At 38.0% G+C, this 26,794-nt stretch overlaps 1 pseudogene; it reads left to right on the top strand.

The window, feature by feature from the left end:
* Nucleotides 1–19,239: 19,239 nt before the first annotated feature.
* Nucleotides 19,240–19,441, top strand: LOC128568345 (uncharacterized; annotated as a pseudogene).
* Nucleotides 19,442–26,794: the final 7,353 nt, after the last annotated feature.

The following is a 26,794-nucleotide window of genomic DNA, read 5'->3' as shown; positions in this document are numbered from 1 at the left end:
GGACAGGACGAAGGACCTCACAGCCCGATCCTCTAGGTTTTAGAGCGATTTGTTTTCTTCCCCTTGAAGGGGAAAAAGCTTATTTCACTGTACATTTAAAGTCCCTCAACTATGGAGAGGCACCAATTCTGGCAAGTGCTACTGCAAAACAATACTCACAGACCTGAGCTTTTAAATTCTGGGAAACAGAAATTTATTGTTGGCCACTGCCAAGTCTGTCTGGTATTGCAATGGAATATTAGGTGCTGCAAATAGGAACTGAGGGGTACGGTTATTACCCCATGGCATTGTGTGATTGGTTGGCATTTTTCTATCATTATAAGAGACTAAACATAGGGGAAATGTCAAAATACTTGTACAATTTTAAAATTTCATAATTAAACATGAGCTGGTTTCCCCTCTCCCTCCACAAAAAAGTTTGCATAGAACCTTTCCTTTTCAAAAGAGAATCTTTGCTGAAACAAAACACACACGCGCGCGCACACACACACAGTTGTGTTTTTATGTTTTTCCTTCTCCTAAAACAAAAGAGTAATTCTCTTATAATGTAAGTAAATCCTCTGTCACTTGAGAGGCAAAAGGTCCATGTGAGATATCCACTTCTGGCTTGTCGGACTAAGAAATGTCAACTATCCTTCTACCATGAACAAATAGAAAAACTCCTTTTTTTTTTCTTTTGAAAGAAGCTTATAGTTATCATGAAGCTAAGAAGATGCTGAAACAATATATCAGTGCAATGTCTCTAAGAACGAAAGCCCAGGAAAAGGAGCCAGGTATTTGAAAAATGCCAAAGGCAGGTGAGAGGTCCACAAGTTAAGCAGAGCTTTGATTATCCTGTGATAGTAGAAGTGACAAAATTGGAGTTTTGCAAATGGTCTGGCTCTCTCAGCATAATGAAGTCCAACTTAAAATTATCTTACCTTCCACAATTAGATTAAATTGATTATAGGGTATTAGCTCCCAGAGGGAGTGACAGTAAGAGAGTACACCAACATGGAAGCAATTTTTTTTTATACTTCAAAGTGACATCTCATTCCTGCTACTGTATTTTATTTATTATAACCAAGGCATTAGCTTTGCTTTGCAAAGCAGCATCTCAAGTAAGTCATGTGGAATTAGCAATAAAATCCATTGATACGTAACAAATTATTACAAACAAACCATTTATTTTACTCATTTTAGGGGTATCAGGAAATAGAAATAGGCTCAGGTGACTGGCCATATGACCTGGAATCGATTTGGGCTTGCTGTGGCTTAAATGTGTCTCCCAAGGTTCATGCATTGGAAACTTAATCTCCAGAACAAAAGTGTGAGGATGTGGGACCTAATGGGAGGTGTTCAGGCTAGGCACAGTCTGCCCTCCTGAATGGTTTCATGTTGTCATTGCAGGAGTGGGTTATAAGAGAGAGTCTGGTCCCTCTTCCCTGTCCTCACACATTCTCTTACCCGTGTGATGCCTTCTGCTGTGTTATGATGCAACAACAAAGCCTGCATTTCTCAATATTGATCTTCCCATCCTCTGAAACCACGAGGCAAATAAACTTCTGTCATTTACATACTAACCAGGCTGTGATGTTCTGTTGTGTAACAAAACAGACTAAAACAAGGACGGAGCATCCACTTCTGCGGTAGGCTCTTCATTCACGTGCTTGGTGCCTCAGTGGTCTGTGGCCTCTCCTCCTCTCTACATGTGATGCTCCATCCTCCAGGACTTCTCTCTGTGGCTTGTATTTCTCACAGTGTAGAGGCCCCAGGATAGTCACACTTTTTGTGTGGTGTCTGGACTCTAAGAGACAGACAAAGGAGGCTGTTCAGCCAGCCCATGGCTAGTTCAGCATCATTTTACTGTTTTACTGGGTTTTGTTTGTTTGTTTTGCCATGTTTGTTATAGAGTCAAAACGGATTCCAGGGGTGGAGGAACAAATGTCACTGGTGGAATAGAAATTACAGAAGTTACATTGCAACTTGGTTTGGAGATACTATTGTTGCCATCTTTGGAATAAGACAGTCTTCTACAATCAGCCCACTGATCAAAACAACCCACATTCCACCCAAATTCCACATGAAATTTATACTGACCCTCTCCCTTAAAATTTCTTCTCATTGAGGCACTGAGGTCACATTTTACTGGAAGGGTAATAAATTTGATCCTTGGTTTGTGGCCATTCCTTAAACTGAAGATCTTTTTACATCTGAAGCTACTCTTGGCTGTCATATACCCTTCAAATGTAGCTTGAAAAGTCTCTGGTTCTTTCTTTATCTCATCTCTCTATAGCCACACTCCATTATAAACAACCAAAAGGAACCAGTTGGCACTTTCAACATTCTGCTCTGCCTTAACATTTGCTAAGCCAGATGATCTAGTTCACAGGCACACTTTTACTTTTTATTCCTCACTATATTATTATTTTTGTGTAAACAATTGCTCCCGATCTTGGCATACTAAGACCAAAAAAAAAAAAAAAATGTATTTTCTCACCTACTTTCAGAGGATCTAGAAACCTGGAAGTACTTTAGTGGATGGTTCTACTTCAGAATCTTCCATGAAGCTGCTGTCAAGATGTCCATGGTGGCTGCAGGTGTCTCAAAGCACAACAGAAGCTGGAAGATCTGCCTTGAAGATGGCCCACCCACATGGCTATTGGCACATGCTTCAGTTCTGCACTGGCTGCTGGCAGAAAGCCTTGGTTTCACAGGGTAACCTGAAAGTCCTCCCCGCATCGTAGGTGTTTCCCTCTAGAGTGTTGAATCTGAAGTTCCTTCCCCAGCCTACTCTTTGAAGCCATGCTTTCCCATCCTATTCTATTCATTAGAAGCAAGTCACTCAATTCAGCCCACACAAGAAGAAAATTAAACTTCACCTCTTAACAGGGGAATTATCAAAAAAATTGAGGAATATTCTAAAATTACCACATCTCCTTTACTTCAGTGAGTGGTTTTGCTAAATTTTCTATCACTTCATTGCACAGTTTATCCTTTCTCCAAACTCCAAAAATACTTTTTGCATTATTCTTGCATCCTCACACTCTACATGAGGTCCTTTGCATCTCCACTCAACACATGGTCCCAAATCCAAAAGCATATGTTTTTCATTTTTGTTAAAACAAAAAACTTACTTCCAGTAGCAAATTTCAGTGCTGGAACATATTCCTGAGTAACTACCCATCTCAAGACATCAGAAGATCCAAACAGCAACCATTTAGAATATGTGAGCAACCTGTGAGTTGAGAATTTTGTCAGGGAACAATGGGATAGTTCATCCCAGCTTCATGGAGTTTGAGCCTTACTCAAGAAGCTGAAATGGCTGAAGATTGCTGACATGGCTTCACTGGGCCATATGTTTAGTGCTTTAGTTCTAGTCATCAGATGGGTTTTTCAGTTCTCCTCCATAAGATCTACTAGAGTTGGAAAAACTAAGAGAGCTTCTTTCCTCACATCTGACTCGTGAATGGAAGAGCTCAAATAGCTGAATTGAGCCAAGTATCTCTTTTTCTATCTATGGCCTCACTGAGTGCTTGAAAGTTTCACAGCAGGTGGAATTCACAGCACCAACTTCTTCAAAAATAAGCATTTTCAGAAACTCAGGTGGAAGTTGCAAGCCTTGGTTTGACCTAATCTTAAAAGTTACTTGGCAATCCTTCTCTTGATCATAGAGGTCCATCCCAAGGACCTCTATGGAAGGAGAACACCCAAGGATACAAGGGTCAAGGGCCTTGATTCATTTGGGAACCATTTTTGGAAACTAGCTCTCACGGAGTCCTACATTAGTTAATTATGTGTTCAGTGACTGCTTGACTATACTTTTTTATTCTCTACCCAAAGTACATTTTCTAAAACATAATTTTCATCTGAGTTAGCTGGGTAAATAAAGTTTATTGCATTGGATTTGCAGATGTAACTAAATTGAAATGGGTTTCATAACACATAATGATGCCCATTAAAATAGATAATATCATCTCCATTTCCCCAAACCAATAAGGTTGGGGTTTAGCCAACCTATTGCTTAGATCCTTTTAGCACCAAAGGAGCAATTTTATGGCAATGCTTATTTATTTAAGAATTTAATACACTGCTCTTTCTGCATTCTTATGTATTCCCAGTGCTTATATATTTATTCTCTAAGAATTGGTTATCACTTTCAGTCATACGATTTCCCTTCAGTTATGAAAATGTGAAAGAAAGCATTATACTGAGTAGGTAGTCAATATGTTTATTGGTGCTGCTATTTATATAGAAAATTATGTATTAATATGCTCACTTTTACTCAGTAGGCACATGCTGAGCACCTACTTCATGCTGTGCTCTGTCCAACATGTTTGTAGAAGTGTGTGCCCATGAAACAGCTGCCTAATCCACCCGGTTTCCCCCCCCACTGTCTTCCTTCCTGGCTGCATGGCCTTGAGTACTACTCAGGCTAATTAAAGTTTTGAGAGTATCGATAGCCATGTAAATATAGTAATTTAATATACAGCAATTTCTCTGACTTTCCCCTGAGTTAGGTATGAGATTTTTAGATTTTCATGTCAGTGGAGTATATTCTAATTTCCTTCAAAATGACAACAGCATAAAAGAGTAATCCACAGCACACAATGATCAGCAAATCTTTCTTTCTTCCCTCCTTTTCTTTCTTCTCACCTTTCTCTCCTCCCCCCACTCCTTTTTCCTTTGCTTTCCTTTGATCCTTCTCTTCTGCATCATGAAATGCAGAAAAATAATACAGGATTGCCAACAATATCACCTTCCAGCAAGGTCCTCAGGCAACATTTTTGAAGTATCCTCCTTCAGTGTCAATTGTGTTGTCTTCTTTGTTTTCTTCACTGAACTTAACAGAATGTATATGTTTATTTATTTGCTTGGTTTTCTTCTTCCCTCTTGAAAGTATAAGATCAAGGAGAATAATACATCATATATCTAGTATACTTCTGAATCCTTGGCCTAAAGGTAGCAATAAATAGAGATTTGTTCTATAAATTAGTGAAATCATTTACTGCACATGTCCACCGAAACTCAGCTGTGCAGTATCCATCCTAGAGCACTGCAGATACCTCCCTACCATATTCCTTTCCTCTCTCATGGTAATTCCCCTATTTTCATTCAAATGTCTATACCTTCTCTGCATAATTCAAATGTTTTAGGGTGAACAAAATCTACTCCTGACTCTGAAATTGAGAGATGAACCAGGACAATGTAAATCAGTGGGTGACATTCCGCAGGCTTCAGTGAGAAAAAAGTGTTTTGATCCAGTTGATCCTGTGAGAAAATCTAAAAAACAATTTCTTCACTATTATGAAAGAATAGATGTGCATTTTCTGTAGTGTGAAACTTACACAAATATGGGTTAGCATCCATCATTAAGAAAAAGAATACACTGATGTCTTCCATCAGGCCTATTTTAATGGTCAATTTGCAGATGTTATTCTGCCTTTCAGTAGCATTTAAGAGGATACATGGATTTTCTTAGGTATCATCAAGAAGGCTTTTCAGAAATAAAGGAGTCTAGCTGCCAGGATGCTGTAACAGAAAGCCCTCAGCTGTAATCCCCTTTAAAGACTGCCTCAGTGAAAGACATCTGCCTCATCCAAGGTCATGCCTACTTTCTGGGGCAGCTCCCATCCAATGACTAATGAACACATGAATATAAAGACTTGGTCCTCTTGCTTAGTTCACAATGGCTCTGATGGATTCTCTCAGCCTCATTTCTCCCCACAAGATCAGCCAAAGCCTCCCCCGAGATTGCAATGCAGTTTGACATTTCCCTCTGCTGAATCCTACTTTATTTCTCTAACATGTATTGATTACAAGGACTCTCCTTAATATATACTCTGAATGCTAATGTCTGATACACGAAGACATGTCATTTAGAAGAAAGCCCAGTGTAAAACAGAAATGTGGCCAGATGTGATGGCTTACGGTTGTAATCCCAGAGCTTTAGGCCAGGAGTTTGAGGTTACAGTCAACTATGCTCAGGCTACTACACTAAACCTCTTCCTTTAAGTGTATAACATCAGAGGTCTGATAGGTCTGCTTTTTAACTGTAGCTAACTTGCAGGGGCAGCTTTTATGAGCAGAATAAGAAAGTAATTACACTTTTATTCAATCTTGGGAGTAAGTAGAGAATATCAAGGAGAATAGACATATTGTATAAAAGTAATTATATGGAAAATATTTAATATTTTTATTTCATTTATATGATCGTTAATTTTATGTCAACTTGACTGTGCTAAAGGATGCCCAGTTAGCTGGGAATTCTTTATTTCTGGTGTATCTCTGAGGTTGCTACCCTTGGAGATCAGCATTTGAAACAGACTGAGTAAAGATCTTTCCTCACCAAAGTGAGTAGATTTCATTCAACCTCTTCAGACCTGACAAGAACAAAAAGGTGGAGGGAGGACAAATTTACCTCTATTTGAGCTGGAACATCTACCTTTTCCTGCCTTCAGATATTGGATATGCGGATTGTTAATCCTTCAGTATCCAAAACTTACATCAGTGACCAGTGCCTGTCTTCCTCCTGCCTTTGGCTTTGGACTGAATTATATGACTGGCTATCCTGGTTCTCATTAGTACCATGCGCTAACCGATTGCGCCACTGGACCACTACTTTCCTGGTTCTCCAGCTTACAGATAGCAATAGTGGATCTCAGCCTCCATAAATACCTGAATCAATTCCCATTATACATCTTCTCCTATATACACATATATCTTCTATTGGTTCCACTTTTCTGGAAAAGCCTAATATTGCCAGCATTTGAAATACACTTGAGATTTAACAATATTTTAAAGAACGAAACACTAAGCTCTCAATATATGTCCCAAATGCATAACTTAAACTGGAACTAACTCTGCACTCCAACATTACTTGGTGATGTTAGACATTCTCAATCAATTTACAGGTATTTCTGAGGCCTGTCCAATTGTCTTACTTTTCAAAGCTTTCTGATTCTTACAGCTTTAGTCTATGGAAAGTTAAGGTGATCATATTCTAGAATTTCTGAAGGTTACATTTTGAATCTGCCCTTTTTTCATTGTTCTGGTCCTTTTAAAGGGCAGAAAGAAAATACAGTGTGCAGATTTATTCCATAAAAGCCAGCAAAATGTAAAACATTTGGTTAATCATCCATCCATTGGTTCAGTTAGTACTGGTTTGAGCTGGACAAGATTTTTTAATTGAAGAATTTATGTTGAATAAAATCAGTGGCTAGCTTTGAATTTCTAGACAAAGAAGAATGGTTTCATATAAAAAACAAAAACATTGGACTGTGTGCCAGGAGACCAGATTCAAGATCTGTCACTTCCTAGCTGTATGACCTTGCTAAAGCATTTAACCTCTTTGAAGCTCATTATTTTCAGCTGATATTATAGTGCTAATAAAATAATGCATGCAGAAGGACTTTGAAAACTGAGATAAATTTTACACATTTAAGAAATCATCATCATTATTAATATTATCATGAAATATTTGTGTCAATCAGGTCACTTGTTTAAACAGAGAAGTGTAGTATTGGAGGGATACTGGATAGGTCATAGAAGCAATTAGAAGGCTTAAGAATTAAGCTCAGGAATTTCCAGAGTTTAGAGAGTAGGACACCCAGCCAAGGGTATAGTCAGGAACAGTCTGGTGAACACACCCACCTTGGTGTCACCAGCATACTTATTCCATCTAGTGGTTCACCACTACTACCAGTCAGTATCACAGAAAATAATTCCAAACTTCACCTTTATGTGATTAATTCAAGTTTTCACAGTATTAGACTATCTGAATTTTAATCATGTGTCTGCTTTCTACCTTCTGGAATCTGAAGAGGGGTCACCTAGAATGATTTAGATTTTATATTAATAGTAAAAATCAGGTCCACCAAGATTCCATTATATAGGAAATGAGTTACATAAAGACTATTTTCATATTAAATTTTAGGTGAAGGGTCATCTAGTGACCAAAGAAACTTGCTGTCAAGTTTGAATAGCCACCACTGTGTTAATTACCCCTATAGAAGAACAATCATGGCTAGCAAACAGAGGTAAAAACTATGCCATAGCTGATAGTTACATCTATGATAATTGCTTCCACAGAAATGAAACCCAAATAATGAAGCTGGCAAAGATAAGTTAAAAAAAATACAAAAGGAAAGAAAAATGCCTTTGTAATTATAGAGAGTGCAGAACTACTACTGAACAGGAGGAAAAATCATCAGTTTTAGTCAAATAATAGTAATTATTTCAAATGCACATTATATGGCTAATTTATGAAAATGAGCTAAATCACTTATTAATTATATAAACAATGGGCTGATTTTCCAACTTTCCAAAGAAAGTGAATTTTTTTGTTCCTTATGAAACCCTGAAACTTATTTATAGTCCTTAGCAATGATTTGAAAGTTAATCTTACTTTCTTTTTTTTTTTTTTTTTTTTTTTTTTGGCCGGGGCTGGGTTTGAACCCGCCACCTCCGGCATATGGGATCGGCGCCCTACCCGCTGAGCCACAGGAGCCGCCCAAGTTAATCTTACTTTCTTGGAGTTTTATTCTTGCTGACATATATGTGAAGATTTTTATACAAAATTTAAAATTTATTGGCTATTATTACTGGGTGACTCCGGAATTTATCCTATACCACAAATGGAAAAAAAATTAGAATAATATTTTAATTTTACAAGATGATGATTATCTTTGGAAACTATATTTGTACCATATATATGTAGGCATGCATGTGTGTGTGTGTGTGTGTGTGTGTGTGTGTGTTTGTGTATATAACTTCATGACAGCTTTTCAAATCACACCATTATCTCTCACTGAGGAAAATATGCTGTTTTACTTTATGAAGGATTTGAAGGCAGTGTGCTGAGAAGGGGTTTTAGATAATGCTAAGGGAAAAGAGATGCACAGATTATTCTGAGATTTCTTTTGAGATGGTATTGTCTACACTTACAAAATTTATCTTTGGCACACAACTGATCTCTGCATTTGCCAGGAGGAAACAGGTGAAGGGCTGGGAATAACTCCCTGCTAAATATTTTACCAGTAATGAGAATTTGGTATCATATGGACCTTCTTCCCACTCTTTATCTCTTTACAGAGATTCTCTACAGTTAAGAAGCTTTAGCATTAGTTCAAGAACCAGTCTACAGGTCCTTTAATGTGACACTCTGAGAAGCATTGTTGACTGACTCTTTTTCTGATTTGTAAAGACACATTTGCACCACACCCATATCTCTCCAGCATGCCCTGGAGATCACCTTTAGCTTCAGTGAGAAGTTCTCATATATACTTTTCCCCTCTAGCACACTATATCTTTATGTCTGAGAGATAAATCTGACCCATGAGTGGGTCAGGACCAAAGTTCTGAGGAATTAATACGCCATAAGCAGCTCACAACCAATGAGGGGTTGGGGATGGTGGGTAAAGTTCAGGTTCAATCCTCTGGGTCTCAGAATTCTGACAACCCAGTGGGAACACACACTTTTTTGGCCCTCCTTTCTCTCTTTCATAACCACTTTCTGTACTCCTTTATTGTGTTTCCAGGGATCACTTCCTAAATAAACTCAGATCACCTCAGTTCTTCTCTCAAAGCCTATTTTTTTCTTCCTAATGCAAATGTCCACTGAATTTTATTTTTTTAAAAGGCCACAGGGGGGCGGCGCCTGTGGCTCAGTCGGTAGGGCGTCGGCCCCATATGCCGAGGGTGGCGGGTTCAAACCCGGCCCCGGCCAAACTGCAACCAAAAAAATAGCCGGATGTTGTGGCGGGCGCCTGTAGTCCCAGCTACTCGGGAGGCTGAGGCAAGAGAATCGCTTAAGCCCAGGAGTTGGAGGTTGCTGTGAGCTGTGTAAGGCCACGGCACTCTACAGAGGGCCATAGGGTGAGACCCTGTCTCTACAAAAAAAAAAAAAAAAAAGAAAAAGGCCACAGGGTCCCTATTCTAGAGACACAGGTTGATGAAGGAGGAACAAGTCTTTGCTAACTGACCGCGTTTATAAGAAGATAAAATTCTCTGATCTGCCCCATGGTTCTGTTTTCTTTTGTTTGTGTGGTTGTCTGGCTCCGAGGCTGTTTCTCCCAGCACAGGCACACAGGAATACATGACCATAATTTATTTCTAAAGCTACAGGAACAGCTTCATTGACATATATTGTTTCTGATAGATTGCAATACTTGTGTCCCGTTAATCATACTTTTCATGTACCTTTTATTTATGACTATTTTAAATAATTTCCTGTAGAAATGAGACATAAAATATTGAAATTCTATGGCCTACGAATCCCATTATCTCATTGCTATTTTCCTTCTTCTCAATCCACCCTAACATTCCAGTGTCCATGGGCTTTTGTTTTATTTACTTCTCTATCACTAATAGAACAACAAGAATGAAATGCCTGGAAAATAGTAAATGCTTCCTAATTATTTGTAGAACAAATCAATTGAATTAATTCAGTTACTTGATAATCTTATGAACTTGGGCAAGTGGATTATACCTCAGTTTTTTCATATGTAAAATGAGTATAATAAAACTCCCTGCTATAAATGATTATTGGGAGATTTTATAATATTTTATATATAATTTATTAAGTGCAATATCTAACATGTAATGAATGTATTTTTCTTACTACTACTTTTTATTTAATACATATTTAAATACATATTTGACTGTATGCTAGTCATCACTGCTAAGTGTTGGGATTATAGCAGTGAAGCACACATACAACATCCCTAAACTGATGAAATTGTAGAATAATAAGTGTAATAGATGATAAACAGACAGACCCTATTTTTATATTTTAGCTGAAGGACATTTTGTTCTTTTCGAACAGGTATTAAAGAACTACAAAAAATGTAAGTCAGGCTAATAACAACTTTTAGAACCCATGTAATGACTTCAGCAATATAAGGAGAGATTCATTGGGTAACAAATATTGAAAGCAAGATGGTTTATTAAGAAACTACTTTAATATTTCAGGCCAAAAAATGAAGATGGTAGTGCAACAAATGCATCTGAGAGACTATGCTAAATTATAATACACAGAACTGGGTAGATGGCCATTCAATTAACTAACTAGGAGTTTTTAAGAGGAACAGGTAGAGAGAGGGATTTAAGGTAACTGCATGTTCACCAAGACTCCATGGAGAAAAGCACTATAGAACTGGGAGCAAGTAAGGGGGTAGTTGGGGAACAGGAAATGGCTCTTGAAATTTTGCAGAAAGTGGTAGGAGCAGAAGATCTGTACTTTTATGTAGAGAAGTAAGTTGGGAAAATAAAGAAACCAGGGGCTAGATGACAAGACAAATGAGGGCTCATGATGTAGGTAGGAGGAAGCAGAGTGAAAGGACAGATAAGGAACATGTTCAAAGTACAGTAGAACCTCTGCAGGTTGACTACTCAAACGACTATAGAAAATTGGTCAACATATGGAGGTGGTCAACATAAGGAACAAGGCTGACTATACTGACACATACATGAGGTGCATGTCTGGACTACAAAAATTATGTCAACTTAAAAAGGTGGTCAATATAAGGAGATGGTCAATTATGCAGGTTCAACTGTATTTTCACAAAGTGGTATCCCTCCCTGTTTCAAGACTGCTGTCATCATTTCTATATTTCCTTTTTTTAATTTTCATTTTTAAGTTATCATGGATGCATAACATTTGTATATTTTAATTTCTGATTCTACCTAGGGTGCTGCTCTTTAGGTCCCAAAGTGAGCCAGTGTCACTTTACTCTGAAAGATGTTTATGTTCCTCAGAGCAAAGAATGACTTCTAATGTTTTGTTTTATTTTTATTTTTTATTGTTAAATCATAGCTGTGTACATTAGTGCAATCAAGGGGTACAATGTGCTGGTTTCATATACAATCTGAAATATTCTCATCAAACTGTTCAATGTAGCCTTCATGGCATTTTCTTAGTTATTGTGTGTAGACATTTGTATTCCGCATTTAGTAAGTTTCACCTGTACCCATTCTAAGATGCACCGTAGGTGTGGTCCCACCCATTACCTTCCCTCCACCCTAACGTCCCCCTTCCCTTCCCCTTCATTGGCCCTTTCCCCATATTCTTGTGCTATAGTTGGGTTATAGCCTTTATGTGAAAGCTATAATTTAGCTTCATAGTAGGGCTGAGTACATTGGATACTTTTTCTTCCATTCCTGAGATAGTTTGCTAAGAAGAATATGTTCCAGCTCCATCCATGTAAACATGAAAGAGGTAAAGTCTCCATATTTCTTTAAGGCTGCATAATATTCCATGGTATACATGTACTACAATTTGCTAGTCTGTTCGTGGGTTAATGGGCACTTGGGTTTCTTCCATGACTTAGCAATTATGAATTGGGCTACAATAAACATTCTGGTACAAATATCTTTGTTATGATCTGATTTTGGGTCTTCTGGGTATAAACCTAGTAAAGCAATTATAGGATAGAATGGCAGGTCTATTTTTAGGTCTCTAAGTATTCTCCAAACATCCTTCCAGAAGGAGCATATTAGTGTGCATTCCCACCAGCAGGGTAGAAGTGTGCCCTTTCCTCCACACCCACACCAACATTTCTGGTTTGGGGATTTTGTTATGTGGGCTACTCTTACTGGGGTTAGGTGATATCTCAAAGTAGTTTTGATTTGCATTTCTCTGATGATTAAGGATGATGAGCTTTTTTTCATGTGTCTGTAGATTGTGCGTCTGTCGTCTTTAGAGAAGTTTCTCTTCAAGTCCCTTGCCCACCCTGAGATGGGAACACTTGTTCTTTTCTTGCTATTACATTTGAGTTCTCTGTGGATTCTGGTTATTAGACCTTTATCGGAGGTATAACCTGCAAATATTTTCTCCCATTCTAAGGGCTGTCTGCTTCCTTTACTTACTATGTTCTTGACTGTGCAGAAGCTTTTTAGTTTGATCAGGTCTCAGTAGTGTATCTTTGATACTGCTTCAGTTGCCTGGGGAGTCCTCCTCTTAAAATATTCACCCAGGCTGATTCCTTCAAGTGTTTTTCTTGTACTTTCTTCAAGTATTTTTATAGTTTCATGTCTTAAGTTTAAATCTTTTATCCAGGGCGGCGCCTGTGGCTCAGTCAGTAAGGCGCCGGCCCCATATACCGAGGGTGGCGGTATAAAAACCCAGCCCCGGCCAAACTGCAACCAAAAAATAGCCAGGCGTTGTGGCGGGTGCCTGTAGTCCCAGCTACTCGGGAGGCTGAGGCAAGAGAATCGCTTAAGCCTAGGAGTTGGAGGTTGCTGTGAGCTGTGTGAGGCCACAGCACTCTACAGAGGGCCATAAAGTGAGACTCTGTCTCTACAAAAAAAAAATAAAAAAAAAATCTTTTATCCAGTGAGAGTCTATCTTAGTTAATGGTGAAAGGTGTCGGTCCAGTTTCAATCTTCTACAGGTTGCTAGTTCACCCAGCACCATTTGTTAAATAGGGAATCTTTTCCCCACTGAATGTTTTTAATTGGCTTGTCAAAGATCAAATAACGGTAAGTAGCTGGATTAATCTCTTGGTTCTCTATTCTGTTCCAGATATCTACTTCTCTGTTTTTGTGCCAATACCATGCTGTTTTGATCACTATCGATTTACAGTACAGTCTCAGGTCTGGTAGCGTGATTCCTCCTGCTTTGTTTTTATTGCTGAGTAATGTCTTGGCTATTCGAGGTTTTTTTCTGATTCCATATAAAACGAAGTATTATTTTTTCAAGATCTTTAAAATATGACAATGGAGCTTTAATCGGAATTGCATTAAAATTACATATTGCTTTGGGTAGTATGGACATTTTAACAATGTTGATTCTTCCCAGCCATGAGCAAGGTATGTTTTTCCATTTGGTAACATCTTCAGCTATTTCTTTTCTTAAAGTTTCATAGTTCTCTTTGAGGGAAAGAACCAACAAGAAAAGAAAATTATAGACCAATATCACTAATGAATAATGATGCTAAAATACTCACTAAGATCCTAACAAACAGGATCCAACAACACATCAAAAAAATTGACACCAACACCAAGTGGGATTTATCCCAGGGTCTCAGGCTGGTTCAATATACGTAAGTCTATAAATGTAATTCAGCACATAAACAGACTAAAAAATAAGGACCATATGATTCTTTTAATTGATGTAGAAAAAGCTTTTGATAATATCCAACATCCCTTCATGATCAGAACACTTAAGAAAATTGGTACAGCAGGGACATTTCTTAAACTTATAGAGGCCATCTACAGCAAACCCACAGCCAATATCGTACTGAATGGAGTTAAATTTAGATCATTTCCACTTAGATCAGGAACCAGGCAAGGTTGCCCATTATCTCCATTGCTCTTTAACATTGTAATGGATGTTTTCGCCATTGCAATTAGGGAAGAAAAGGCGATCAAGGGTATCCACATAGGGTCAGAAGAGATCAAACTTTCACTCTTCCCAGATGATATGATCGTAATATCTGGAAAACACTAGGGATTCTACTACAAAACTTTCAGAAGTGATCAAGGAATACAGCAATGTCTCAGGCTACAAAATCAACACCCATAAATCTGTAGCCTTTATATATACCAACAATAACCAAGGTGAAAAAACAGTCAAGGACTCTATTCCTTTCACAGTAGTGCCAAAGAAGATGAAATATTTGTTTTATTTTTAATTTCTAAAAGGTATGGATTCTTTCCTTTAACATAAACATAATATCATTATCTCACTTAAAAATAATAATACTTCAATGTTGTCAAATATCTGGCTAGGTCGACCTGTCTTTTTGCTATTGGGACACACACATCTATTTTTAATTTTGGCAATACATCAACCCTGAATTTTTATTATTTATAGACTGAGTTTTCTTCCTTCTGCCAAAATTAAAAGACAAAAATCTGGGTTTTTCATAACAGTTCTCCCACTCCATTGGGGTTTAAACAAAATATCACTAACTGAAATCATCTGAAACAACCAGTTTCTACGATCCTAAAAATGTAAACATGCCATCAAAATCAAATATCTCATATATGTTTAGCCCTAAGGTATTAAAATCTTAATATCTTAAGGTTCGAGGTCTTAAAGTAAATGCCAGAGTGTCCCTGCTTTCGTAGAGAGGAAAGGGCATTGCAAGTTCGTGACAGAATGAAAGACTTCAGTAATTTGAATATATTTCTCAGAGCTAGAGAGCTGAAAGGTAGTTATTCAAGACTTGTTCAAGCCTCCAGATTATGAAAATCAGATATTTAAGAAGATAGATAGAAGCAGGTATCCTTCCTCTATGAAAACTCATATCTACTTTGTGGTAGTCATTGTGTTAGGAACATTACATATATGAAGCATTTCTCACACTCACTGCATTAAGTAGGGATTATGAAGATTTGTAAAGAAAATTTCAAAGCAGTTATCTAATGTATCCAGGATCATACGGTAAGTGAATTTTCTGTCAGGCTTGTTAGATTCTAAAACCATAGTCATGTACAAATAAGGGATTTCTGATGTTAATTAGATTAGTTACTTGTATTGATTAAACCTTACAATAATGTGTGATATTCAGGGGTAGTGAAGGTCTGAGGGGGGAGGGATAGGCACTAATTGTCCCATCAGATGCACAGGAACAGGGACAGAGCTAGAGCCTGCAGGATAAGGGTGCCAGATTTAGTGACTAAAAATACAGAACAACCCATTAAATTTAAATTCCAGACAAAGAACCATTCTGTTGTATAACCATATCCCATGCAATATATGAATATAGTTAATTTTTTTCAATTGTTATCTTAAATTCAAATTTAACTGGGTGTCCTGTTGCTATTTTATCTAGCAACATGATAGCAGGATCATGTATGCAGTAAAATGTACTCACCTCTGGAGTGGGTCTGCAAAGGGGAGAGTCTGTGGTGAGGGCACATAGCTATCTGCTACGCGGTAGGAAACAGCTACAGAGCTACACAGCTAAGTGCCTGGGGGTGGGCCTGGTGCTCAAGAAGAGGAGCTGGGCAAACAGCAAAAGGAGAGAGCAGGAGAAGCCTGGAACTCACTGGCACTTCTGTGCTAGACAGACATGCTGTCCAACTACAGCTATCTTTGTGTAACAATGACTTCTCCACACCTGACTTCTGAATTGTGCAGGACCTTCTCTGCCGCTCGGGGTTTTGGAAAGATGGTTCCTAGTCTAATCGTTCAGTCAAGAAGGTATGATACAATATATTACATCTCCTCTTTTGGCCAAAACTCATTCCTCTCTCTTTTTTTCTCTCTCATGTTAAACTGTATCTAAAAATACATGGATTTTTAGGGTATAGTTAAATGACAAATCTATACATCTGTATAAATACCACTAAATCAAGATAGAGAACATTTCCACCACTGTATAAAGTTGCCTTACTCCCCTTTCTAGTCAATCTCCTCTTTCTCATAGGCTAAGACTATTGCTATTTTCCATTGTGGCTTGTCTCTTTTTGAGTTCTTTATAAACAGAAACACACACCATTTGGCTTGAATGTCCAGCGTTTTTCACACAACATACTATTGTACATACCAATGTTGCTGCATGTGTCAATCAATTGTTTTTCATTGTTGAGTATCCTATTCTGTTGTAGGAATATATTCAATTTAAAATTAAATTTATTGGGTGGCGCCTGTGGCTCAAAGGAGTAGGGCGCTGGCCCCATGTGCCGGAGGTGGCAGGTTCAAACCCAGCCCTGGCCAAAAACTGCAAAAAAAAAAAAAAAAAAATTAATTTATTGAAAAGATAACATTTTAGCAACACTATAAAACCATCGTTATTGTCGTATGTAAAATGTAAGCATGCATAAAATGCAATAATTAATACTGGTAAGTTGTACTATTTGTCAAATTCTCTGAAACTACTGTCATTTCCAAATATTAATTAGAGTGGTAACAAATGCTTTTTAGCACTGACCTAAGTGATTAAGAGACTGTAAATGGTCAAAAGCACTGATGGATGAAAGAACAAGAACAGGATTTAATTTGTTGTCCTAACATCATACAATCTAAGGTCATCTTGCCATAATTGGTCATAGTTACCACCACCTCAACTCCTCACACATATTCAGAGGAACAGTACTCTAGAATATGATGCTGGAATCTTTAGAAACAAGAAAACAGGAAAACTGTGGGGTTCCTTGGTGCCCATACTCTAAGCACAACACCAGAAATAAACACTTCCTAATACAGCTTGTGGCAAGCTTAGAAAACCTGTAGCAGAGCCTGGAATTACACAGTTGTTGAGAAACTAGAGCCAATTTAATGACCTGAAAATGACTTGGATGTAATTTAAGAATAGGCATGTGCATGAGGATGGGAAACAACTTTGCCAATAAATGTTATTACAATTTTTTTATTGTCTTTTTGCCACCTTCTGTGATCTAGCTTCCAGAGCCCATGTCTTGTTAATCTGTGCTTAAATATGGTGTATAGTAATTTGGAAGGTACTTGAATTAATGACAATTGCAGTGCCAGGACATATCATGGAGACAGAGTGTTGAAGCACAACCTGCAGGAGGTTGGTGGAGCAGAGTCATTAGAAGGAGTGTGGGGAGTGGGGAATTTGGGCTGTCAGATTGATAGGGGCTTCTAGTGGGACAGATGACGTTGGGATAACTCTGCTCTGCTCCAATTGTGTAAATAGCTGATGTTTCTTAACATGGAATTTTCCAGAGCTTACATGAATATTTTATCTACCAGTTAGCTACACCCAAATGGAATCATCAAAAAAGACAGAGCGTGTGGGGTACACTAGGAGTGCACATGCCCCAGTGGTGAGTGATGCAGGAGAGATGCGGAGGAGTCTGTCGTCCCTTAGAGGAAAAACCACTCTTATTTGCAGGATATATTGAGTATAGGGTTTTAAGACAAAGCTCTGAACAACTGGGTCAACTTGTCATCAAGCTAAAAAGTAACTAAAGCTAATATACCTTAATTATGGCCTGAAGAAGATAATGGGTCTCCTAATACTAAATAAAATTATATTTTATAAGTTGTCTAAGGACCCAGAAAGACATTAATGAGCATGAAGTGAAAGTCTCCTTGTTTCCATTTGTATACATAGATAGATAGATGGACAAAAAGACTAGATAGAAAAATATATCTATATGCAAGTTGAGATACTTTTATAAGCAATAGTACGAGTCATTTACTCCATCTCTAAAGAACAGAGGGTCCTAGAAATTTAAGTGTCAAAGCAGTATTTTTATCATTATTAACTAAAGAAAAGGGAGTGTCTTTTAAAGATTCTTTTTAAGATTAAAAAATAAAAATCAGTCAGGAGAAGCCAAATCAGGACTGTAAGGTAAAGGCCTAATGACTGCCCTTTAAAACTCTTGGAAAATTGCCCTCATTTAATGAGGAGAATGACCCTCTGGCAAAACTTTCCTGGGCATTTTTCTGCTACAGCTGTGGGTAACTTTCTCAAAATGCTCCCCAAATAAGCACATGTTATGGTTCTTTGGCCTATGGAAAGTCAACAAGCAGATTTCCTCAAGCATCCTAAAGAAACTGTCGCCATGAACTTTTCTCTTTGCCAGTCTGCTGTTGCTTTGACTGAACCACTTCTACCTCTCTGGGGCATTAATTTGATTGCGCCTTGTCTTCAGGATTGTACTGGTAAAGTCCTGTTTAATACCCCATTACCATTGTTCAAGCAATGCTTCAGCATTTTGACCCTACTTATTTAAAGTTTCCATTGAAAGCTCTGCTCTTGTCCACAGTGGGCATGGATATCAATGGTTTTGACACCTATCAAGTGGAAAGTTTGCTCAATTTAAAATTCTCAGTCGGAATTGTGTAAGCTGAACCAATCGAGATATCTATGGTGTTGCTTATTGTTTTGACTGGTAATCATCCACCCTCCTCAGTGAAGGCATGAACAAGATCAATTTTCCTCACAAATTAATGTGGATCGTCTGCCACTGTGGGTTTCATCTTCGACATCACCTCGGCCCTTCTTAAAATGAATTATCCATTTGTAAATTGCTGATTTCTTCAGAGCGTTGTTCTTATGAACTTTTGGTAAGGCGTCAATGATGTCCCCATTCTTTTACTTAAATGTCAGCATAAATTTTGTTGTCTGCTCTTGCTTCAATTTTAGCAAAATCCATGTTGCTCTGGTAGAAGCTTTTTTCAAAATGTTGTCTTATCCTTCCTAGTGCCTCAGACTAGATCAGGTTCAGATTACAACAAGTTGCACTGGTGCAGGAAAATTTTGATATCCATCCATAATTTTTTCATAATCCTAATTTTTCCTTAAGTTTTTAAAGAGGCTTTAAAAAATTACCAGAGCCAGGACTATACTTTCAGGGATCATTTCTATAGTTCACTACTAGAGAAGTCTCTGTGAATGTGTAGAGCACCGGAAACCCCAAGGAGGAAGTGCAGCTTCTCTCCTGAGCCCGAAGGTGGCTCTTGGTGTTGCTTTACTGCAATTGCCATTTGCCACTGACGATCGTTCTTCTCTCCCTTTGGGGGAGTAAGAGGGAGAGGAGAAAAAAAATTACCAGAGCCTTCTTGCACCACCTGTTTCTATCTGTGTATTTATAGAATTTACCTACATTTTTACAATTTTTGTGAAATTACATGGATGATTTTATAGCTAAAATAATAAAAGCTTAATAATAAAATGTTTAGCACATTTCACAAGACTGTAAATGATTTTAAAAAAATATTGCTTAATAATGAAGTACCAGAATATCCTGGATGATTTCCCTTCTGATGCCACATTGAACAAGAAAGGTGAGAACTAATGACAAATTTATAGACTATGTCATATTCTGCTTACACTAATATCAGAGTGATATTTTCTTTTCTTTTTATTTATTTATTTATTTATTTTTTCTTTGCAGTTTTTGGCTGAGGCTGGGTTTGAACCTGCCACCTCTGGCATATGGGGCTGGTGCCCTACTCTGTTGAGCCACAGGCGCCGTCCAAAATTCTTTTTCTTTCTTTCTTCTTTTTTTTCATTTTTGGCCAGGGCTGGGCTTGAAACCGCCACCCAGCTCTGGCATATGGGGCCGGTGCTCTACTCCTTTGAACCACAGGCGCTGCCCCTGGAGTAATATTTTCAAAGATAGAAAAATATAAAGCATATTGTGAAATAGTCTATGAAAAGCCCCCATCACAATGTCTGGCCCTTACCAGTCAGTCAATAAGTATTAGTGTATTTTCATCTATTATGGTCACAGGATAGGAAATCTAATAGAGACTAGAAAATGGAATCAATGACTGTCACTAACAAAATAGCTTTACCTTTGAAAAGAGTATAAGACTGATGGAGAAAATGCTATACTCTTTTGGAAATTTACCCTAGATTAGATTTTTAACAGTGAATAGAAGAACTGGTTCAGTTAAAATAAACAGTGATGCTGTGAATAAAAGTTGAACTTACCTCATGGATTCCTCAGAGGAGTCATTTTGTTCATGTTACATGTACACAAAGAAACTTTTTTCAACCATATTTTGCTATTTGGCATGAAAGTTGTTTTCTGACTATCTTTGATTATAAAGCCAGCATATTTTGACTTGCACATGGCAGTGTCTAATAAATATCTACAGAAGAAATGAAAGGAAAATTAGGCAACATGGGAGGTTAAGTGGATGCAGAGGGATCTCTTTACATGAGGCCTGAATCACAACATCAGGAAAAAATTGCATAATGCTTTGAAGAGTCATTTTTCACTATATAAGAGCAGGTCTCAGCAAGATGATGTAGTCCATGGCTTACCCTCCCTTTCGGGTCCCCCATCCTTTTTGGTCCCATTCCTTCTAGCCTGAATCCATTGCCCTAGTCAGTGTAATTCAACCAATGACCAACGTGGACTAATTTCTTTGCCAAAACAAGCTTCTTTCTTTCAGGCCCCGTTTCTCACTAGTTTCTATCCCCAGAGAGACCATAGCAAACTGTCTGGTGCACTCTATCCATCTTTGCTGCAGCAAATTAAACTGCTACATCTTCCAAAATGATTTGCATTTTATTATAGAACTTAAAAGTTTTAAAATAATACATAACTAACATAAAAATTCAGAGTTTAGGAAAGAGGTTTTGATAAGATGATCTTCCCAATACTTGTCAAATGGTTTCCCTGGAGTTTTGCTGCTCATATTTATGCAGGTCATCAATTTATCATTTCTATTTTAACCTTAAACCTCATTGATCATTTGAACTAATCACTTTTATGCAGCCTGGTTCTGCTAACTTGTACTTGTGGTCTTCTGAATATCATAATCTGGCAGTACTCAAGCCATCCTGGAGGTAGAGATAAGCCTATGTCCTAAAGCATTTTCAATAGCAGAAGTACAGTCTGCTATAGAGTGGAGAAATGTTGCTTGCTAGAGAATGAGCCGGTTCGACTCAGCAGGATGGTTGTACTTGGGGATAAATAAATCTTGATAAATTGGCTCTATCTGAAGTCTTCTTTCTCAAAGTATGAAGAAAATTTATAAGATTGCTCTTAAATAAGTGAATGATTGGTGGATGGGGAATAAGTAGAAATTTTGAATTACACTTAAAGAATCACAACATTATTAATTCAATATCTAACTGTATGTTCAGAGCATGCAAAGTGTAAGTATTTTCCCCCTGTGGATTTTTAAACTAGTATGTTTATATTTTATATCAGGTCTTTTATTTGTTGCTTTAATGGTGTTTGTTAAAACTTGATGGTCTTAGAAATGCATGGTTAACCGCAGTGCCTCACTATCATCACCCTTTCACTTGCCAGGGGTTGCAAAAAAATCCAAATTGGCTTAAGCAGAAAAAGGATGAATTGATGATTCCATGTAAGTGAAAATTTTTGTAGTAGCTCAGGCATGAGTTCTCAGTAATGACGTCCAGGGTATCTTGTTTGCTTTTTGCTTTTGTTTTATTTCCTTTGTTTTTTCTTTTTCAACCCCTCTCTATTTTCTGTGCTGGTTTCATTCTCAAAAAGCTTCTCACCTTTTGATCAAATAATAGTTACAATACGTTCAACCCCTGCCATCTTAGATTCAAGATCAGTCAGAAAGATATTTTTCCTTGTAGCCTTCTATTGGTACTAAGCTAGCTCTTCAGCCCATCCCTGAACTAATCACTCTACTTCTTCTAAGTAAGGAAATTAGTAAAGGGGAGAGAGAGAGATTACCCCATTTCACTGAATGCAAAAACAGTGTCTTAATTGCACTTTTTTCTTCTAAATTCATCTCTAGAGTTTGGTATAATGCTAGACTCATAGTATATGTTCCATAGATATAAATTGAATTAATGTTAAACTAATTGTTGATTCAGTTCCCACATGATTAACTTTCTCTTTACTATCTTATCTGATTGTTTTAATTCTGCAATGGCATTCTTAAATTTCCTTTACTATTTACGTATCTTATCCAGCTGTACTTTCACTTAATATTTTGCATTATTTTTTGTATATCCTATTACATATAGCTGCTTCTTTTCTCATAGATTGTGATCCTTTTGTAGGGTGACTATACCTTCTAGTATTATAAGAAGTTTTATAATTTGTTTTCTATGAGAAGAAAGGGATGGGTAGAAAGACAATGTATTAAAAGTGTATGGTGGTTGTATGTACTACATGTATACGACCTTCAATCGTAAGAGTAAATACGTGCTATAGACCAATCATTATTCCTATTTTGCAAATGAGAAAACTGAGGCATACATTGCTAAGTTACTCGCCCAAGTCTGTACAGGTGGGAGTAGATGAGCCACTCTAGGAAATCATGTATATTGGTTTGTTTTAGAGACAAAGGCACAATATGCCCTGACATATTGTGCAATTTTTCTTCAAACTACATGTTGTTTATTAGTATGTTTTCAAATATTCATTTTTCCTCTAATAAGGAGAAATATATTCAGTCCTGTGTTCGCAAGGCAGACTTTGGGGATGGGTATTTGAGTTCTGATTAAAAGTCCTTCTCACATAGGTTGAGGAGAGGTTAGTGTATTTCCTCACTGAATTTTCTTATCTACCTGGTTTCCCCGAAAATAAAACAGTGTCTTATTTTAAGGTGTGCTCCCAAAGATGCTCTAGGTCTTATTCTCAGGGGACATCTTATCTTTCCTGTAAGTAGGTCTTATTTTCAGAGGATATCTTACTTTCGGGGAAACGGGGTAGCAGTTAGCTCATCTAGCAAGCCTCACATTCCCAGAGGGAGTTTTTGCTCATCTTTCTAGCTATTCTTCTGACATGCTGTATTAGAGAGTACAGGGAACACTACAGTCGCTGCCAGTTAGTACTTTAATGACTTTGCATTTTCTAGCCCAGTCTGCAACACTCTATTTTTTGGGACTCTGCCACTCAAGATGTGGCATATCAAAGGTTTATTTTGTGTCGTTCTGCTGTCTAGAATTTGCACAGCAGGAGGTGTTTATGCAGTTTAGGGGGTGCAGTAGCCCATGGCTCTCTAAGCAAGAAGCCATACATCAACAAGAAGCTTACAGTATATCCATACATACTTTCTTTTGTGAAAAAAAAAAAAAAGAATGGAAAAGCATTTCCCATCATAATCTAGTTTCTCCTAAATTAAAATTAGAAAAATAACTCCCATACACCAATCATACATTGTATGAAAATCTTAACACATGTATTTAGGTATTGTGAATTTACAATTTTTTTGATGTTGTAGATAATTTTATGGAAATTTATAAGACTATTTGCCAGAAACCATTTTAAACCAGACAAGTGATTCCCTAGGCTCACTGATTTTTCTAAATGAACTGAGGGGTATCTTGTATGTTTACCTTATTTACACTATACTTGTGGCAGAGAGGAAACTCATCTCATCCCTGGATCTCTAACATTATTATTATACAAACAACTCAACAATGTAAAAATAAAATAAATAGGCAGAAAAAAATATATATTTTAAAGAGTGGTATCTAAGTCCCAGTTAATGATGTTTTTGTTTAAAATCAATGTTAATAAATGATTATTAAATTTAACATTCTTTATTAAAGAAAATTGTTCACTTAATGATTTATTTTGCTTTCAGAAACTGAGAAATTCAAGGGCCTCAAAAGATTCTATAGTAGCTTAGACATGAGTTCTCAGTAATGATGTCCAGGGTATCTTGTTTGCTTTTTGCTTTTGTTTTATTTCCTTGGTTTTTTTTTTTTTTCCCTCTCCATTTTCTGTGTTGGTTTCATTCTCAAAAAGCTTCCCAACTTTTGGTCAAATAATAGTTACAATACATTTAACCTCTGCTGTGTTAGATTCAAGATCAGTTGGAAAGACATTTTTCCTTGTCACCTTCTATTGATACTAACCTGGGTCTTGAAAGACAGGTGTAGATTCTGGAAATCTAAAGTGAAAATACAAGGGATAAATGCGTGTTCTACTTTATACTCTTTTTGTTAGAATAAATCACTTGCTTTAGCAAAGCCCTCAGTTTCTGTTTTTAAAAATGGGAATAATAAAATCTATTTTATGAAAGTATTGTGAGTAGTAAGAATATCTTGAATGAACAAATTATAAAAAAATGTAGCATATAACTTCCTTAATAATAATTGTGAAATATATATCTTACATTTCTTACAAATTATCTTAAATGATATTGTTTGGAAACATCTCAGAGCCTCAATCATTAAGAACTTTTCTGAAAGGAAATGCTACCACTAAGTTCAAGGATGTCACTGCCCTCATCTATATTTTTTGAACTTTTACTTGTAGATTAAAAGTATAAATGGTTCAACCTATGTTATTTTGCATGTCTTTCCATTTGTGTAAAGTCAGGGATTAAATTTGTTATTTTCAATTTTCAATAAGAAAATTCTGCTTTAGTTGACCAAATTACAAACTAATTTGAACAGTTTTATCTCTTCTTAATCAAAGACAATTCTGCATAATAAAGTTGGGTTTATTGTTTCTCTGTTATATGATATTCTTTCTTCAAAATTGATGTTTAATTTTTTGACATATTTGACTACTCTTATACTCTACTACATCAAATGTAGTGCTCTCTGAAGAACGCTCCCAATTTAACTCACTCTTCTCCTACTAATGTCATATTCTGATTAATCAGATGACTTGCTTGTCAACATGCTCTATGCACTCAAGCTTCTGAATCAACCCACCTGTCATTCCTTATACCCAAATAATTAGATCCTTACTTCTAAGCATATCCTTCAGTTAAAGATGCATATGCTACATAAAGCTCTTTAAGAATAATGCCTATGGGAGGTGGAGACAAGATGGCTGACTGAAGCCAGCTGTCCTCAGAGGAGAGTTAAAGGACAGAAATTTAGCAAGTAACCTGGTGGATTAGAGCTGCACCAAGAGAAAAGGTTGAAGAATGCACATCAACACCACTGAGGTGAGTTGCCACCCCAAGGATACAAACAAAAGGTACAAAATCCATCACCAAGCAGACAGGATCCCCTCCCCCACGAGAATGGCTCAGAGTGCCCCACAAACAAACAAGCAGAGTTCAAAGGTCCTCCCACTAAACTCCACAGGAGAGAACCTCTAAAAACTGGACCTACCTCCCCTACTAGGGTGCCACGGTGTTCTCCTGCCAGGCATAAAACTGTATATATTCTCTAGCTGCAACTCTGAGCTCCCAGCACTCCCCTCCACTCTCACTCTAAGGTCTGGAGGCCCCCAGGAGTCCAGATTGTTGGGTAATTTCTTGAGGGCTGTGGGCAGGGCCTAAACTGCAGCTGGTCAGTGCTGATTCTGGGGCATGGGAGTGAGGATAGGACAGTTGGCTGAGAGGGAACCAAACCGGAGAGGCGGTGCCCCGAGGTGCAGAGCAGCAGCAGTCTTTTAGCAACAATAGGGCTCACTTCCAGATATTCTGAAGCCACACCCCCTGTCTCCCCGGGCAAACAGAGGAGGCTGGGCATCTACTCAGGTGGCAACCACCACGGAAACGCAGGCCCCAGGAGTAAAGGGTTTGCCTGAGGTGGTACCGGTCTGGGTGGAGCACAGGGACTAGAAAAGCATGCACAGAGCCAGGAAGTTCCCAGGGCAGGGCTGACCCAGAGGACCACTTTACTGAGCCTAAGATGCACCCACCCCTCAGGGGATCATCAGCCTATACACAAAGGAAGACAGGAGGCTAGAACTGACAGGTAACTGAAAACAAACCAGCAGGAGCAAAGACAGGGCCTTAGGCACAGGTTCTAGGAACTCAAAACAGCTTCTCTTCTGCAGGGGAATTTAGCAGGGACAGAAACAAATTCCTGCAAAGTTGTTCTGTTCTGTTATGTCTGTAACATCAATCAGGGGCGGGGCTGGAACTGAGTGAACACCCCCGAGCCTCCATCAAGCACACGAGTTTGTCAGGCCTCACCTCCCCCTGCTGGATAGAGGCAGAGTGCAGCGGCCTGGCTGAGCAGAAATAGATTTCCTTGTGATTCAGGCAGGTGCAAACCCTTGGAGTATCTGTTCACTACAGGCAACTGGTTCACAGCCCTGCGGGGCTATCAGTGACTGGGTGTGACAGTGGCACAAGGTGGGGAAGGAGGCATCAACCTTCACAGACTGATTTATTTGCTCTCTGGGTCCTCCTGACTCCATGCAGCAGTAGAGCAAGCCATATCAGAGTATTCACCATACCCCTGTGATCCAGTTGCCAGAGACCTTTTAAACTCTCCCACCTGAGACAGGTGCTGACCGAGACAATTGATTTGGACCTTTTGAACTGAGAACATTGCCCCAGGACTATTCAGGTGGTGCCCTGGGTGTGTGATTGTAGGAAGGTTTGATTTTCCTTTTCCAATTGTTGCCTGTGGTGGGCAGGGTGATTTAAATGCTGGTATTTCTCCACAGCTGAGACTTCAACCCAGAGTAACTGTTTCACTAGGGTCAAACAGAGACCAGCTGAAAACAAGACAGAGCCATTTATCCC

The sequence above is a fragment of the Nycticebus coucang genome, chromosome 16, assembly GCF_027406575.1.
Source record: "Nycticebus coucang isolate mNycCou1 chromosome 16, mNycCou1.pri, whole genome shotgun sequence".
Taxonomy (NCBI): Eukaryota; Metazoa; Chordata; class Mammalia; order Primates; family Lorisidae; genus Nycticebus; species Nycticebus coucang.
This window is presented reverse-complemented; position numbering and strand designations above follow the sequence as displayed.